This window comes from Hylaeus volcanicus, chromosome 4, assembly GCF_026283585.1.
Source record: "Hylaeus volcanicus isolate JK05 chromosome 4, UHH_iyHylVolc1.0_haploid, whole genome shotgun sequence".
Taxonomy (NCBI): Eukaryota; Metazoa; Arthropoda; class Insecta; order Hymenoptera; family Colletidae; genus Hylaeus; species Hylaeus volcanicus.
The window spans coordinates 966,022-971,873 of record NC_071979.1 but is presented as its reverse complement, the minus strand read 5'-3'; positions in this window follow the sequence as shown (position 1 = coordinate 971,873).

The following is a 5,852-nucleotide window of genomic DNA, read 5'->3' as shown; positions in this document are numbered from 1 at the left end:
GTTCGAACTTTACCCTACGGTTACCCCTTACTGGGAGATACCAATTCCCAGCAGCTACCTGACTTCGCGTCAGAGTCGTCTGCATTACCTACTCTATCCTCAAATCTTCGGCTCCATTGATACATACTAATTAATCGTATCGGTGCAATTCTCGAATCCATCCCACTCGCAGGGCTCACACGCGTGTCGCTATCGCACCGGCTCGTAACATTTTATACCAAACACGTCAAATTTCGATTCGTCGGTCCACAACACCTTTTACCAATTTTCAGCAGTGTAATCTTTGTGTACCTTTGCCTACTGCAGTCTTTTTTTTTATTTCGAGTCCTTAATAGTGGTTTTTTAACTGCAACACACACGCGAAGTCCTGCTTGCAAAAGACGTCGCTTAACTGTCGTCGTACCAATTGGATCCTCTCGATTTTTGTTGACTTCCGCCGCAATTTCTGGTGCTGTCATTCTCCTGTTTCGTTTGCTTAACGTTTGTATATAACGGTCTTCATTTTCTGTTGTTTTTTTGGGTCGTCCAGTTCGTTTTTTATATTCAAAAGTATCAGTATTTATTAACTTTTTCTCTGTATCATGCACTGCTGATTTCGGAATTTTAGATTTTATTACAATTTCCCGCACAGAATAATCTTCTTTAGTAAGAGTCATAATACTCGAACGCTTTTGAACTGATAATTCTTTTCTAGAACTGCTCATACTTATCACATGCACTGCTAAACTTGAAATGAAGAAGAAACAGCGACTTCGCCTTCGCAGCTCCATGCTTATCTCTGTTTAGTCTAGAACTTCTCTTAGAGTGTTTATAGACCCTTTATAATGTTCCAAATATAGTCATCTGATGGTTTTGAACGTCCAACGCGAACAATATGTTCCAACATGTACCGAATGAAAATCTTATAAAATGAGTATTTATGCATGCAGTTTCTTTCTTAAACATTTATTTAAATAACTAGTATTTATTTGTATTGTTACATACCGAAATTATCGTAAAAAAACCTAAATATTACAAAATCAACAATAAAAGCACGCTAGAGAGTTGTATCTCAGTCTTAATAATAATTTTGCTGAAAACGGATAAGTGTTCGGTGAATTATGGACGGGAGTATATATACACTGACGGACAAAATTAAATGGACACTTTTTTAAAACGTCATATCTATGGGAGTTTTCAACCGATTTTGGAGAAACTTCGTGAGGAGTAGTTTTGAAGTGTCCTCTAAATGTGCGCAAAGTTGCATTGGCGAGGGTTGACAGGAAGGGGTTAAGTCACCCCCGTAAAGAGGGGCACGTCGAAAAACGCCACTTCTGAAGAGGCCAGGGGTGACGAAAGGGGTTGAAAAAATCAAAAAAACCTTTGGGGCGACCCTCCTCGATACCCTCAACAAAATGCACCCCTCAAAATCCCTCTCGGGCAAACCCACCCCTCACAACACCCTACCCCCTCCAAAATCCACAATTTTTGGACTTCAGTCCCGAATTTGGGCTCAATGCATTCCCTGGAATCTCCTGATCCAGGAAATGCCAACGCCCACGCCGTGCGCCCCATAGGCACCCTTTGGAAGGATGGAACAGTTCTCCACTTTTCAATACCCTTCGTAAGGGAGCACTTCCACACCTCGAAGGGCGGTGAAATTCACCATGTTTATTCTCGGTACGTTAAGGATCAATGTCATTTAAAGCTCGTTTCGAAAACTGCCCCTGGAGCTGAACAGGGTGGCCCAGAGTTAGGGGTGGTCCACCCACAGGTGGAGGGGTTGCAGCGATGTTTCGTTGTGTGGAACACATGTGATACGGTCCAAGGCATTGGAGTGACACAGTTTTGATGTCTTTTCCCCGCGTGGATAGCATTAAAATACGAAAATGACGTTTTATTTAGAAAACCCACCCGCGAGTTTAGGCCTGTGTACCAGGTGAATGAGTAACCCCACGTCAACGCCGTTCGTGGAAACCGACGCGCGAATGTTTTATTAACAGGTCCCCAAAAATTCAGATATTTTGAATCACGCTTTCATTGTCAAATCGGAGTAGATTTGAAAGAGTATTAAGTGGACCGGATGGAGCCGGCATGCAGAAGTGGAGCGAGGACCTGCAGCCGTACGTGGTCAGACCACGTTAAATTGGAATCCGGTCTGGTCTTGCTCCGAATCAGAAGCGCGCGCTCAGAGCATAGGCGTAAGCCAGGACGCTCGAGCCAGCGAACAAGCGGGCCGGTAAAACAGCACGCGTTAATACCAGTGTGAGGTTGTAGCACATGAAACGTCCGATTTATAATGAAAACTTTAAGGAAGTATAACTTTTTCTTTATATTAAACGTTACTGATCAAGGTAGGAGGTATCGAAATCTGTACATTTAATGAAGAAATTACACGTTTCCTACCTTCAAATACGTAATCGTTAAAAAATTTCAATGACAATTTATCATAATAAATTTGAATCTAACTTTAACATGAGAATCGTTAAAATGTACAACATACATGTATAAGAAAATGGGTGAAAATATATAAATGTTTGAAAATTAAAATGAAGGAGACTCTAAACTTTGCATTAATGCGTAAAAGATCTGAAGGCTAGAAATATTTATCGAGAAAGTGGATAAAAAAATTTGCCAATACAAAATGAGGCATTTCATGTGTTATAACGTAATAATACCGGTAATAAAAATGCCTGAAATTAACCCTTAAATGCCCTAAGTTTCAAATGTGATACCGAACTTTTAAATCGATTTGTACACTTGCAATTGGTTTGTTTTTAATATTTTGCTGTATGTATGTTACCATTGCATAATGTTCTTTTGAGCAAAAGTTGAAAAAATAAACGTCAGCTGTCAAAATTGTCCAAATAATAAATACATTGATATTTTTTAAAATTTCATTTGGAAAATCAGGCTTCTAAGGGTTAACATGTGAAGGCAGAATTAAAATTAGACTCACACATTGATTTGCAAGTTGACCTGTTTTCGTGAAAAAGGGCTGCGGCTAGTGGGTCTCATCGCACCGATCCTGCCCTGGTACCTGCTACGCGGCTCAGCTGATGGGACGGCCGGTCACTGAACTCACTGCACTTTACACAGGAGTTTCCACGGGCACTATCACGTTGCACTGAGTCCTTTAAATCCAAATCGTTTGCACCGAAAGTGGCCGATTTGTGAATTCGGTTCATCTACGTTTCAAGAGCTCGACGTGACCGCCGTTTTCTCTGATACAAATGTTCGCCCTTCGAATAATGGAGCCCTGGATGTTCCGGAGGACACTTTGTTCGAGGGTCAGCAGTGCGGCGTGGATTCGCGCAACGACTTCCTCGGGCGTGGAAACCGGCTGCCGGTACACTTCATTCTGAAATACGAAATATGTATAAAACGTGAAATAAATTAACAGTTTTACTAGAAATAATTTAATAGTAGCAGTAAATGTACCTTCAGGTACCCCCAAAGGAAGAAATCCAAGGGGTTTAAATCCGGTGACCGCGGGGGCCACGGAACAGCACCTTCGCGGCCGATCCACCTGTCTTGAAAGGCTGTATTTAAATAGGCCTTTACACTTGCGGCGTAAGGGGGGCTGTTCCATCGTGTTGGTAAAACATGTTCCTCCGGATCTCCAATGGAATTTCTTCCAGTTGGCCCGGAAAAACATGCTCTAGAAACACCTTGTATGCTGGGTCGTCTAATCTATCGGGTAGGATGTACGGTCCAACAATGAAGTCGCCGCAAATGCTGCCCCATAGATTGATCGACCAGCGGTATTGGGACGCCCGTGGTCGAATCGTATACCCTCCTTGGTGAAGAGTGCTTCGTCTCTCCACAACACGGGGTTGCAGAACGCCGGATTCTCGTTGATTTTGCCCAACAGCCACCGGGAATACGCCACCCTTTTTCCATAATCCACTGGGAGTAAATTCTGCAACCGTAATACCATTCTGTGTTACGATTTCAATTTCGACAAAATGCGATAGGACACGGTTTTACAATGTTTAATTTTGTTCCCTCCCCCCCCCCCCCCTCTTTTCCGCTTTACGACGATTTTTACAGTGGTGCTGATGAGAACGGCGAAGAATAATATTATCGGATGAAAATTCGACTTACAATGGATGGCGTGGAGGCGTCCTTTACAATGAACCTGGTAGAGGTACAATCAGGTTGAAAGGCTCGTTCGTCCCCGCGTTTGCAGGCAGCACAGCAGTGGCGAATTTGGATGGAAAATAGTCTTTTTCGGAGTGGCTCGTGTTCGCAAACACACACGCACGCGCACGCAACAGAACACTCGCGGAGAACAGTTTTAAATGTAACGACCGACAGAAGCTACCCGCGAAATCAATGTCTCATCACTGGAGTGAACATATATCATGAATTACGCGTAAGTCACATAACACATTAATGGAAACGTGAGGAGGGTAATCGTAAAGGTGAGGTGTAATCGGCGAAGGCGTAACGTCGGATAGTAAAATAAAAGACAACGATGTACAGGGGGGAGAAATACAAAGAAACTGTATATTCAAAAGGCGGTTGAATTTACGTTTACTGATTCTACTTGACAGAATACCGGCAGTAAAAACCCCAGTCCCAAGTGGGGAAAAGCCTGATATTCAACAACGCAAAAGTGCTTGTTTGAAACCAAAAAGGGGGAGGAAAACAAATTATAAACTGTTACATGAACAATTACAAATACAATCTCAACCGAAGTGTGTACAATTCCACACCCGAATCATTCGTGCACACTTTAAACGAATGATCATTCAACAACCCACCGCTCGTAATGCAACAAATCGCTTACCACCTCGCTCGCTGCAAGCAGTCAATCTCACACGCTGCACGCGGTAATCATAACGCTGGCTCGCACGCTGTATGCTGCAAACAGTACGCTGGCTCGCACGCTGTACGCTGCACGGATCCTTCTGCACGTGAATCACTCTCGGACGCACCGCAGAGGACATCTCCAAAGCACGGAAGATTTTCCATGTACAATCGACTCTTAGACGCACCGCAGAGGACACTTCCAAAGCGCGGAAGATTCTACGCACACAATCTCCTCTGGGACGCACCACAGAGGAGGAATAGAAATGATTCTAATGAGAAACGCGATTGACGCGACAAGCACAAGGCGAACAGGTCGCCAATCGACCACAAACATGAATCGAAAGATTCGAGGAAAACGCGCGAAAAGCACGAGGCGACCGATCGCCAGACAAGCCCGTTCACGAATGCCCGCGTAACCCACGCGGCTTCTTCGCTTCGGGAAGACGCACGTCAATTGTCAAAAGAGCGCGTCTAACAAAACACGGTTTTTACTCGCGCTGGATTCAAACCCCATATTGATGGGCAATCCCCATTAGAAAGCGCATTTGGCGCGAACAAGTTTGAAAGCCAATTATGCGGTGAGATAACAATTACTAATTATAAAGTAGGAAATTATATCTTAAACTACTCCTAATTATAAGAGGCGAAACAAAAATATGAACCAAAAGAATTTATAACGCGGCGAACTGAGTCTTTTCGCGGTCAACGTTGCACATTGAAGGCACACTTCAACCGGGAACTCTGGCTCAAAATTATAAAGAAGATAGCTAAAGGTCGCTCGCGGGCTTCCGTTACGCTTAACGTGACTTTACAACGAGAAGTGACTTCGACTTTGCTGCTTCGAGTACAGCTCGGTTCGAAGTTCATGAAAATGCTTGCGCTGCGTTCTGCGCTGCTGCGAATCGGAGTGCAGTACTAACGAAAATGAATTTTAATTGGTCAGGTTCCTTAGCTGATTAAGGTTTTCTTGCGCTCCGCCCAAATCCTCAAATCGCGACGCTTGTAGGTACAATCTAACTTATAAGTTTTTCTGCGTGGGTCCCGCACGGCCTGCC